General features: G+C 44.1%; 1 protein-coding gene across 8 annotated transcripts in view; it reads right to left on the bottom strand.

Annotated features, from left to right (window-relative positions):
* The window catches only part of MMP16 (matrix metallopeptidase 16), a 605,275-nt gene that overhangs the window by 199,643 nt on the left and 392,344 nt on the right, over positions 1-13,288 (bottom strand). The window lies entirely within an intron of this gene.

Genomic DNA, 13,288 nt, shown 5'->3' with positions numbered 1-13,288 from the left:
TGTGTTACCCGGGCATGTTCAGTATGGTACCCAACAACCACTTCGCAATGGTGTAACCCTATGGTGCAGGACCGAATGCCGTGCAGGGTGATGTGTGCCCAGAGACCAGTATCCGGGACCCGCGTGTGGTGTCTTAGGAGCTGACAAAATGTGGTTTGTTCACCTGAGGACATTTTAAATCAGTGGCACCTGCTAGATTTACAAAGGCGTGCCCTGTCTCTGTCTCTGCCCGTGGTAAGGGGTGTCATGTCTCAGAAGGCTTGGCCTAGGTCACTGCCCTGATTTTTCATGGAGTTCAGTAGTAGACACCTGGGATTTTGCCTGCCCCGCCCCCTCTCATCTTCCTCCTGCGAAGTGCATCATATTTTCTCCTGAGGCTCCAGACCTCATCCATCGTTAGTCATGAGGTCGAGGTGACACTGGTTGTAGGGATGGTCCCAGCATCCAGGCCTGGCTAAGTTAGAGCATTTCATTGCTTTAGCCGCAGATTGCGTCACACATGGGTGGGAAATGGCATCACCTGATCCAGAGTCCACGAGATTTGATTCTATCTGTGGCCTGACGTGGTGTGAGCAGCAAGGTCCAGCCACGCCTGAACTAAAACACTTTGCTTCAGACAGTCTGAGCTGAGTCGTCCTTTCAGAAAGGCAGTGGCTGAACCAGTGCAGAGGAGGTCACAGACTCATGCCCGAGGTGTGCTGCTGCCTTGAAGCCCCATTCTCCAAGGGGGCAGGCCCCTCCCTCTCTCCTTCTTGGTTCTGACCATAGGAGAAGGTGTAGGGTGATGGTTACTCCCTTTTTATAATCTACCAATTATGAAGTTGAGTAAGATTTATAAGTAAAACAATAATATCTCAACCAAAGTGCTGTTGATTCTAAACCTGATCACTCGGTGCAATTAATCTGTGTTTATTCTAATTTTTGAATCTATCCTCTTCTCCCACTCAAACTTGATTTTCTTCGTTTATTCACCAATGTGATTTAAAATGTAATCAAGGCTTTCAAGAGCAATTACACCAGATGCAAGACGCATGACACTGCAGCAGTTACCGAATCATTCCTGAGATTACATTAAATGAAGGGTAGAAAGGCTCTTTGCTCGCGATGGAGCTGTAAGCAACGTCAGCCTATGATACGTAATGCAGAACTAGTTACCGAATCAAACTATGGTAATTCTCTGAGTACAGGCAAAGAAATTAGACAACGAAACGAAAGAACAAACAAGACTGTCACATCTATAAGATATCTGAGCATAGAGTCCAGTATTATCGACCTAAGTAAAGTCATCAGATGGCTTCACCCTAACGGGATACCTGAAACGGACCTTCAATACCCCGGTACCACGGTGAGTAACGACAGGAGGAGAGCTGGAGGGTGCGGCCCACGTGAGACTGACCCCAAACACTGGAGAATTTCTTAGTCTACTCTGAAACCTCTTTGATAAACAAGAAGAAAGGGAAATTGATTTCCTCTTCTAATAAAGCTCGTTCTTCAGACAAGGCTTGAATGATTTTCCACAGGATACAAAGTGGTGAAAGGAAACCTTCTTTGAAAGACTACTCAGCCTGTACTTCATCTTCTTGCAAGGGTCGGGAGGGAGCCGGCACTGCCTTCCCACTGACACGTACGTGACACACAGTGAGCTCCCTGCTTGGTCCTTTAAGTAGCAAGGGGGCTTTTGAGCTCGGACCCCGCGTCCTCCTGCCAGAGTGACACACACATCCTTTTCCCTCAGGACCTCTACCATCATCATCAGTGATAGAATTTAATTACAGAGCGCTCACTAATATTAAGTCCTATTAAATGTGACTTTCTCCTTGTTCGATTCTATTAAATTACACTGTAAACGTATTAGCACGGAGTCTATTACTATGTGGACGTAAAGTAAATATCAACTACTACTATTATTATTTTTACTTTCCTGGCCTTTTATGAATAATGCCGTCAAGCAAACATAGTGTAAATGCTTTAGCAGAAACTGAGAGCGTAGGAGTCTGACCCTGGGACCGGAGCCTGGTTGTAACTTGGGGCAAATCACCTGACTCTTACTCATAATCTTATTTTCCTCAACTGCAAAACAGAAACAATAGATATTATTAGTATTTACCTGTTTTTGACATAATCCATCCAAATAATTTAGCTAAAGGTCTGATCTTAGTAAGCACTAATAATAACAAAAATAATATTTTGGGCTATTTTACTGGATATAAAATAGTTGTACTGCTTTGACAGGTTGACTTTGAGCCTAGCTCTCCTTAAAGGGTTTGTCTGGTTTTCCCTCATTTTGTTTTTTTAAATGAGATCTGAAATCTTGTCTTTAACATCTTGTTCTTTTCATTTTCTTCAGGAATCTAACCGTAGCCATGGTGGAAGTCCATCTGTCTCCATAAGAGAAGTATGAGGTGGACACTGTAACCAAATGCTCCCCGTAGTGTTAGAAAGCTGTACACATGTCGGTTGGTTTACAGTCTTGGGTGAGCAATTTACTGGAGACTGAAGGGAGATACCTGAGATAAGATTTGCCATGGGTTATAACGAGCCCTGCAAAACTGCCCACGTTAGGGTGGCAGGAAAGGACCTAAACGCAGACAGTCTGTGTCATTAATACTTACGAGCTGTTGACAACTGAATTTGTCACTGACATAATTTCATGTTTCTTCAAAATGTTTGCATATGGTATTATGGTTGCATGTGATAACACTTGCAACGGTGTTTAGAGTTTAGAGTGTGAGGTATCGTTCATTATGTGTGGACTTGCCTACCCAGTCCGCCCTGAGTTTCAATATATTCTTGAGGACGGGGAGTGGTGGTTTCTCTTACTGCCTTTTTTGGCCCATAAGCATCTTTACTATTATTTTTTTATACCAGCTTTAGTAAGATACAATCTACATACCATAAAATCCAGCCATTTAAGTTGTACAATTAAGTGTATTCACAGTGTTGGCAATTGTCACCACTCTCTCATCTGAGAATATTGTCATTGTCCCAGAAGGGAAGCCGAGGGGTCTCTCCCTGCCTCCCCCTGCCCTCAGCTTTTGGCAACCACTGGGCTACCTCCTGCCTCTACCAATCTTCCCGTTCCGGTCATTTCATAGAATTGGAATAACACCATATGTGTTTTTGCTGATTTGCTTCTTTCATTCAGCATAATGTTTTCAACGTTTACCTGTGTTGCAGCATGCATCTGTATTTCATTCCTTGCTGTGGCCAAAGGACATTCCCCTGCATGGGGAGGCCATTGTTGGTTTACCCATGCATCGGATGGTGGACAAGTGGGTTGTTTCAACTTTTTGGCTGTCATGAATTATGCTAGTATAAATACTCGTGCACGTTTTTGTGTGGACATTGGTTCTGATTCCCCGTGGGCACACCCCTAGGAGTGGATTTGCTGAGTTGTATAGTAAATCTACGTTTAACACGTTGCAGAGCTTCCAGAAAGGGGCTGCACCGTTTTACATCCGACCAGCCAGGTGCTACTTCCCCGACACTCCACCAACCCTTACTGTGCTCTGTGTCCTTAATTGTTGCCACCCTAGTGTGGATGAAAGGGGTCCCCTGGTGGTTTTGGTTTCCATTTCCCTGATGACTGAAATTGTCACTCATCTTTTCATGTATTTATTGGCCTTTGACACATCTTCTCTGGGGAAATGTCCATTCATATGATTTGCCCATTTTAAAATTGCATTATTTGTCTTTTTATTGTTGAGTTGTAACTGTTCTTTATATATTTTGGATACAAGTCCCTTATTCGAAATTTGATTTGAGGATACTTTCCCCACTTTTGTAGGTGCCCCTAGCAGTTGATAAGAAGCACACAGCAGATCTGCAGTCATTATATTTTCAATTGATATTCGATACATTCGCTATACAGCAAGGAGTTTACAAGCTGGGGTAAACCCCAGGGCACCCAAGGCAAGATGTTTATTTGCCTCCCAAGAGTCATTCTATGTTTTCTTCTCCAAAATTCAGAAAACTAAAAATTTTAGTGGGCATATTACCTCCCTTCTGAAAAACAAGTATTTCCAGCTTCCCTTGCCATAGCTAATTGACTAAGTTATTGTCATTAAGATATGAAATATCTGAAAAAGAAATCTGCATAAGAATGTAAGGGACCCTAAAAACGACATGGTATACGCTCTCCCATCCTGCTGCCTGGAATGCAGTTGAGATAGCTGGGACTCTCACAGCCCCCTTATGCCATAAGGCTCAAAACCACTGTTTAGGGTTCGCAGGGAGCTGACCTTGAAGGAAGCCTGGTCCGTGATGTCTTCTTGGAAATACCCACCCATCTGTACAGCTTACTAATCCCAAGAAAGAAAGAAATCCCAGTCATATTTAAGCCATTGTTTGTTTGGGGGTGGAGGAGAGGGTCTTTGCTATCTGGGTCAGCATCTGAGAAAGCGTATCCAGTACTCTTGCTTCTAATAAAATGAGCTTTGGGCGAGCGAACAGGTGAAGTAACAAAAGGGCAGGTTTCACTGATTTCACTCAAAGCCCGGGACTTCTCACACCCTTCTTCGTTCAGTCCTGATGGGCAGCAGCACGACTTGTCAGCCTGGTATTGATTCTTCTGTGCCTGGCGTGAAGCCTTGTCTGTTAAAAACTAGAGAAGTGGGGCGGGGAGCCTAGATGGAGAGAATGAGGAGATTGAGGAAGCCTTCATCGGCTCAATTAAGACAAAAGGAAGCCCGATTTTCTTATCTGAAAAGGTCTCCCAAAATAAAAAGTGGTCTCTGACAGTACGTTTTACTTTAACAAGACACAAAAATCAATATCATATGAGTGTGAGAATTGGGGCGACGTGACGGATGAGCTTCTTCCCCAGTGTTAACGCCACGAGGTTTGCTTGTGCCCCTCCCGTGTCGTGCGCACGAAACCTGCTCTTACACGCTTACTGCTCACTGCACTTCGGTTACTCCGAGAATTAGGAGTTTAGCGTGTCGCACTGATTCATGGGTCCTTGGCAACACTCAGGTTCATCGGCCACACATCCATTGCAGGTTAGAAATGGACAGTAAATATGAGCATTCTGAACATGCTAAGTGTGTGTTAGTTGTTGGAATGAATTTAAAGATGCATTATCTGCCTTTAACACTGATAGACTTTCTGTAAATAATTAAGGACCACGTTTGCGTGCCCGTGGGCACTGGGCTCTGTTCCAGCAGCTAAGACACCAGACTTATTGTCAGCCTAGAGACAACACATGCTGCCTCTCGAGCGAAGTTTTAAGCTTTTCATTTGGCAATAACTACAGATTCTCAGGACGTTGCCAGGCCACGCATTGGGAGGTCCCATGTCCCCTTCACCAGTCCCCCCAGGCCCCACCGATGCTACCTCCATGCCCAGCTGTAGTACAGTGTCAGAGCCACAGCACAGACCCGGGTACAACCTGCACAACGCATGCACATGTCACACAGTGACTCATCTGCATGTGAGGAAACCTAGTCCCCACTGTGGGGAGGCGGGGTCTCTGGAGGTGGCGAGGTCACGAGGCTGTGTCCTCATGACGGGACTGGTGGAAACCTCACAGAGCTCCCTCGTCCCTCCCAGCAAAGGGGCGGAAAGACAGTGTCTGTGAACCAGGAAATGAGCTCCCACCAAACCCTGAACCTGCGGGCGCCTTGATCTTGGACTTCCAGCCTCCAGAAGTGTGACAGACCTGTGCTGTGTAAGCCTCCCGGTCTATGACATGTGTTTTGTAGCTACCCAAAGGGCCCAAGCCCGAAGGTGGCTTCCAGCAATAGCCACGCCCACGGCCTCTATCCTGACCCCTGGCAACCGCCAGCCTGCTCCCCATTTCCGTGACCTTGTCATTTCAGGACTGCTAGCTGAATGGGATCATAAGCGTGTGGCCACTTGAGACTGGCTTTTCCTCCCAGCACAGCTGCCCTCAGGCTCATCTCGGCTGTTTTGTAGTGAGAGTGTAGTAATGCGGGAGCACGGGCAGCCCTAACTTGCTGCGTCTGCACTATGTGCCAGGGACTGCGAGTGCTTGTAAAATAATCTCAGCAAGTGTCCACTTCCTCAGACCCCTCTCAGAAGGGTCCAGACTGTCACTCAGAAGGCTGATCAGTGTTGTACAGCATGTAAATGCAAACTCAAACCAAGACAATTTGATTCCAGAGCCAGTACGGTTAAGAGGATGTTGAAAGGTGAAGGTTAATGACTAGAAAACAAATAACTGCAAGATCAAAAACAACAAAAAACACCTCAATGCCTTTCTTCCGCGTTTAAGCAGTTTCTGTTTCTAAACGAAGGTCGCCCAAAGAGAAACAGCAAATCTATTTTCTGAATATAAAATCATATTCAGGATGAAACACAAATTGGCAGCTTTTTATAGGAAGTAGGAAAAATGCTTGAGACAAAAAAATCAAACCAGAAATGAGAAAGGTAACAGACAGATAACCTTCCAGGGAAACTAAAAGAAATGTTTAAGACGAAGTAAAATTAAGGAAGGGGCAGGCATATGTAGAACTTAAAGAGATGGCAAAAAATTAGGAAGAATCCTTCCAGGGGAAGAAAAAAGGCTATGTTCCTGCCTACCAGCAGTGCACAGGTAAAATGTGAAATTAAAACACCAATACTATTTACATTAGCACCTCCCAAAATGAAATAGGCATAAATCTAACAAAATATGAACAAGATCCATGTGAGGAAAACTGTAAAGCTCGAACAAAATCAAAGAAGAATTAAATAAATGGAGCGGTATCCCATGTGCATGGATAGAAAGACTCCATATTGTCCAGCTATCGTTCTTCCCACCTTGATCCACAGATTCAGTGAAATCCCAGTGAAACCCCAGCAACCCATCCTGTGGACATCGACCAACGGATTCTAAATGTATACGGACAGGAAAAAGGTCCACACTCGTCAACTCAGTATCAAAGGAGAAGAACAAAGTTTGAACGCTGACACTTCCTGACTTCAAGGCTTAATATAAAGCTAGTCATCAAGGCAGTGTGGTGTTGGTGAAGAACAGACAAACAGAGCAATGGAACAGAACAGAGAGCCCAGAAACAGATGCACGTAATATAGTTCCCTGATCTTTGACAAGGGCACACAAACCATCTTTTCACCCAGTGGCACTGGAACAACTGGGCATCCACGTGCAGGAAAATGAATCTGGACAGAGACCTTACACCTTCATAAAAATGAACTCAAAGTGGGTCACAGACCTAAATGTAAAATGCAAAACTATAAAACTCCCTAGAAGATAATAGGTGTAAACCTAGATGACCTTGGTTATGGCAGTGACTTTTTAGATAAAACACCACAGGCACAATTTATGAAAGAAATAATTGATAAGCTGTACCTCATTAATATTAAAAACTTCTGCTCTCTCTGCAAAAGACAACATCAAAAGACTGAGAACACAAGCCACAGACTAGGGCAAATATATGCAAAGGACACAGCAGATAAAGGACTATTAGCCAAAATACATGACAGACTTTTAAAACTCAACAATATGAAGATAAACAACCTGATTAAAATAATGGCCCAAAGACCTTCACAGACACCTCACTAAGGAAGAGATACAGGCAGCAAATAAGCACATGCAGATATGCTCTGCATGATGTCATCAGGGGATGCAAACCGAAACAAACCACTGCACACCTGTCAGAAGGGTTACACCCCAGAACACCAACACCACCAAATGCCGAGAGGACGTGGAGCCACAGGAACTCTCACTCACTGCTGGTGGGAAACAAATGGTGCAACCACCTTAGAGGACATTTGGGTGGTTTCTTACAAAACGAAATATGCTCCTGCCATGCAATCCAGCCATCATGCTCCAGGCGTTTACTCAAAGGAGGTAAAAACTTTTCCACACAGAAAACCTGCATAAGATGTTTATGGAAGCTTTAAGACTGACTGCCAAAACTTAGATGTAACCAAGATGTTCTTCACAAGGTGATGGATAAATAAACTGGGCTCCATCCCGACAGTGGCATGTCATTCAGCACTAAAAAGAAATGAGCTGTCAAGTCATGACAAGACACAGAGGAAACTTAGATGCATATGACTAAGCGAGAGAAGCCAATCTGAAAAGTCTGCACACTGCATGCTTCCCACTCTGTGACATCCTGGAAAAGGCAGAACTGTGGAGACAGCGACAGACAGATGTTTGTCAGGGATTGGGGGTTGGGGGGCGACTGAACAGGGGGAGCACAGAGGATGTGTGGGCAGTGAGATGACTCTGTGTGACGCCATAATGGTGGATCCACGTCGTTACACATCTGTCCAAACCCATAGAACGTACGACACCAAGAGTGACCCCAGTGGAAACCGTGGACTCTGGGGGATGATGACGTGTCCGTATAGTGTCATTATTGTCAGAAATGTACCACTGGTGGGGGGTGATGACAATGGGGAGACAGTGCATGGGTGGGGGCAGGGGTGCTTGGGGATCTCTATACCCTCCTCTCAGTTTTGCTGTGAACCTAAAACTGCTCTAAAAAATTAGTCTTAATGTGTATTTTTTAAAAATTAACTATGTAAAACTTGAATATGTACTGACAATGAAAAATAAGAAGATTCAAAAATAGTGTCTCCTAAAAAGACCGAAACTGAAAGAGGTCTCAAAGGAAAATGTGTCAGCAGCAGCAGCAGCAGCACTGCCACGTGGCAGAGTCTGAGGGCTGTCCTGAGGCGGCCTGACCCACAGCTCTGAGCACCCAGACAAATAACGCGGTTGAGGGTACAGGTTTCACTTCGAGAATATCGTTAAGTAATTCTAAGGGGAAACAAATCCCCAGTTATCTATACAGTAACAAAAGAAAACGTGCAATGTACAGAAAAGAAAGGTGTATTTGCTGTTAGGGAAAGACACACATTAGTTTGGAAATCTCCAAAAAGAATATTATGGGAATTACGTACAGTAAAATACTGAAGACAGAGGCAAATGTGATTGTGGGTTAAACTAGGAGCACATAACAACAACAGGAAAGATGAGTGGACAGAAACACTGCTACGTCACTCAGATGAGCTGTTCACTAACGTCTGTTAAAAGCCTGAATCAAACCCACTCTGCGCTGACACAAGTGGACTATGGTTCATTCAAATCTAGAAGACAAAGGAAGAATATCAACTAGCTTTGCCTTGTTCCCTTGTACAGAACTAGTGGTGTTTCGAACAGAAAGTGAGTGGAGGCTCAAGAGAAACAGTCGCCACACACATGCTAGGTCTGGGTGCTAAACGAAATGATTAAGTGGAAAGACGATTCTTTATTCTGGGGAACTAGGTGGTCATATAGTGATACAGCAGGAAATAGAAAACCAATCAGTGTGACGCGTTCTGTGTCACATGTCACGCCCCATGTTTGGTCTGTGGTCCTTCCGTGCTTTTCATGTCCGTTAAGTATTTATATGAAGGCTCAGGTTTCACAAAGTTTGGAGCAGGTGGGAACCATACAATATGGTTTTGCTGTGCTCCTCTGCCTTGTCATTTCTGAGAACCTGTCCATGTGGGATAAATATCTCTGGCTTACCCGGGGCACTGTCCTTTGAGTGAGGGGCAGGGCACCAGGGTTGTGGCAATGAGACTTTGTGCAGTTAGAACAAGTTGTCGTCAGTGTGGGACGAGCACACGAGTTATGTAGGCGACTCAACTTCCCAACTTACCCTCAACAGTCCTTTGAGATCTGGCACTTTCCATCGTATTAGACCCATTTGAAGTCACATCTGTCCTCTCAACTTGCACAGGGACGTCACGACAGCACAAGAAAAGAAACTCACTCAGAATTGCTTCGGAAAGTGGCAAGAGCGATGGGATAAGTGTTCGAAGCGAGGGGGAGTATTTTGAGGAGGGTTAATGGCAATGTGTCTTTTACTGTAATGAATGTTTTTATTTAAACATTCACTGTAGTTTTTTATCACACCTCGTACTTGGCATGCAGTGTGGTATCAGTTTCACATGTACAGTGCAGCAATTAGACATTACACGCCTATGATGTGATCACCACACTACGTCAAGTTCCCATCTGTCACCGTGCAAACACATTATAGTCCATGATATTTTAGTAACTCGGACAGGTTTGAGTTGCCACAGCCAGTGGGAAATATCTTACTTGAAAAGCTATCTACACTGATACTCCCTCTTTCTTAAAGACTTTTTCCTGTCTTAGCTCTATAGTCACAAACTCATATTGCAAGTGTTAAAGTGAGGTAGACAGTCAGAGAAAATGGGCCACACTGATCTTCTCGAGCTGCCCAGGGAGGGCCTGGCACAGGGGACCCCGTCACCAAGGTGCCCAGGGTGACGGCTCTGAAAGCGCGATGGGGGAGAAGTGAGCTCCTGAGTGAAGCTGTGCTGTGAGCATCTGCTTAGATGTCCCCTTGACACGATGTTCTATTCAGACACTAGAGGTGACCCTACACACCACCCTCTGCCTCAGCCTCACTGGATCTCAGAAGCCTGCTTGCAACTTGCTATTTGAAAAAAGACACGATTGCATTAATTGTGCAGAATTGTGGAGTGACTGTCTTCAGGGTCGTGTGGATGAAATACAAATGCCACGTCCAACTTGACTTTGAAATAGAGGCCGTCAGATATAGTGATTGTGGCTGAGGTGGTTGCCACATCTTTTACTGTATTAAAAACACAATGGTTGATAATCAAAGTTCATTAAGTATTAAACCCCACATTAACAAATTGACACTCCAGATATCCTACGGTATTTTATGGACAATGTAGGGTGGGTGTTCTTCCATTATGTTTCATCAATAACTTCCACTGTTCGCTTTAATGGTTAGCAATTAAACAAGGGTGAAGTAGAAAACGATAAATAATGCATGATGTAAATTTACAGCATCGTGAAAGGACGGGCAACAGTTAGAAGAACAGTTAATCGGGTTACTGTGGTTTGAGAGCAGCTGTACTGGTTAGTTGAATTATTTATGTGAGTTTAGCATAAGAAATGGTCTTTAATGAATTCACTTTTCTAGTTCCTCTCTTTCAACACGTCCCATACAAATGAAGTCAGTGACCCATGTGTCCTTGGGAAGTCTCACTCATGTAGGATGTGGTTTGTTAAGATTGCTTTTCCTATTATGGAAACTTACATATTTTAAAGGTCACCTTTACTGAAAGCAGGAGAGGAAAAGGTCGCATAAAATCTACCAAAGGCAGAGTGTTCTGTGAGCAGAAAAACATTAGCATAAGCGTAAGAAAGAAAGTTATCTTAGAGGCATGTCCAGGAGGAAGAAACCCGCTGCGGGGAGAGAGCAGTCTTGCTACTACACCGTGTAAATTTAAAACACTACAAAATGAATGCACAGGTGCTGACCAGCATTTCGGACACAAACAACAGGAGGAGGGACTGATGCCACAGGACCTGAAATTCATCTCTAAGTAACAACAACAACAAAAGTCCTTTGCTTCCTGTGCCTTTGCAGCACCGCCCATGGTTAATTATTTTAGTATAAAATGAGGTTCCTTTACAGGATGGAGAAGTAGATATTTCCAAAATGGAAAACACAGCTGTTAATGTATCTGGCTGGTGAGTCACCAGCCCTGTAAACTGCATGAGCCCTTGTCAGTGGACCATTTGCCACCAGCACCACTAAGGGGACAAGCAAAGACCAGCCACGTTGCCAGAGGCTGGAAGCCTGCATGGCAATCAGTCAGGAAGCCAGGCAGGGGAACGGGGCGAATGTCAGCAGTTGAGGGGTTAGGCTGTGTTCCGATGGCTTCATGTGGCCCTTCCCAAACTGCTAGGAACACCTTTCTTGTAATTCCTTATTATACGCCACACCCTTTTTGAGCATTGTATTAGCAGAATCTCATTTAATAACCACAGCCGCTTAATGGAGTAGGTACAATTATTATTCCCATTTCACAGATAAGAAAAATGAGGGTTAGCTTCCACCCAGGTTACCGACGACAAAGTCATGTTCTTAACTGCAGCACTACACTGTTGTATGTCCCCGTGTCAGCTGTCAGGCATGACAAACACTGTGGCTGTGACACTGCAGCCTTAGCTTTCAAGAGGAAGCAAAGTCTCTGGTTGTCAGGCATTTCCTTACACTGATCCAATCCCATGCGTAAACCATGAATATCTGAGGGTGCTTGGTGAGCTCATAAAGGTGAGTGACACAGAAATCCTGGGGACACTAACCCACTAGGGAGATGCTATTATCATCCTAGTTTTGCAAATAATTAAAATGCGACTGAGAGGTTAAAGGGTTTACTTAGGTCACAAAGCGAGCACAGGTGGGGCCCCTTCACAAGTGCTTTGCCTAAGGCCCTGCTGTCTCCCACACCCGATTTCCTGGGATTGGGAAAGTTTGGGAATGAAACAAATGGAACATGACACTAAATACGAGCCTAAATGTGACACTAAGCACCAGTGTTTTGACAAAAATATGTTTCCAATTTTTGTACAAATGTAATTTTCCCAGTTTCCTGAGAACTTGCAATACTTGTCCTGGACTGGGCGTGCGGACCCCACACTGCAGCTTGGTGTTTACGTGCCCATGATTTCCACAGAAACTTTGTCTGTTTCCACGGATGTTTACAGCCTGGGGGCCCAGTACAAACGGGCACCTTAGACGCTGTGGCCCAAATATAATTTGTCTGGACGTGTCCAGGACAAAATTGTAGTTTCTCCCCATATGTGTATCACATCGCACACAGACTCGTCACTAAAGGCCATTTGGAAACTTGGAATAGCATCTAGGAGATTATTTTGTGATTCCAAGTGTCACCCGTCCTAATAAACAGGACGGTTTTGTTACTGTTCTGTTAGGGGACAAAGTGAGTTTCCAAGCCTTGAAAATACACCAGTTACTTTTCTGTGGTCCTACACTATCGCAGAATAATTTCTTTTTTGGGGGGAGGAGATGAATAAAATTGATTTTCATCTCAGTCCGTAAGCGCAAGTCCTTGAAAACTGATCAATCAGAGAGTATAGTACAAAGGTGCGTTTTGTCTGTGAATTCCCAAAAACTGATTTTTTTCTCTCCTGCTGACAGTCGTATTTGACTCCTTTGAAGATGAAAAAAATCAGATAATCACGTGACATGTTTGGCAACAATTTTATTTATTTATTTTTTTAAATCATCAATTGCCCAGGCCTTACTGAGAATAATTTTTTTGTCTATTTTTTTCTCTCTTTGTCCAGCTTTCCTTTACTTTAATCCTGAATCTTTCTACGTTTCCTGATTTTTGGCTTATAGCCGATCTTATGGATAATGTGATTGATTAAGGAAGAAAAAGAGAGAGAGGATACTGGTGCTATTCTGTTCTGTCTCATAGGTACAGGCCATATAATCCTAGGATCACTAATGTC

This window comes from Rhinolophus sinicus, linkage group LG14 (genome assembly GCF_036562045.2).
Source record: "Rhinolophus sinicus isolate RSC01 linkage group LG14, ASM3656204v1, whole genome shotgun sequence".
NCBI lineage: Eukaryota > Metazoa > Chordata > Mammalia > Chiroptera > Rhinolophidae > Rhinolophus > Rhinolophus sinicus.
Note: the sequence above shows the minus strand (reverse complement) of the source record. Positions and strands in the feature narration are given on the sequence as shown.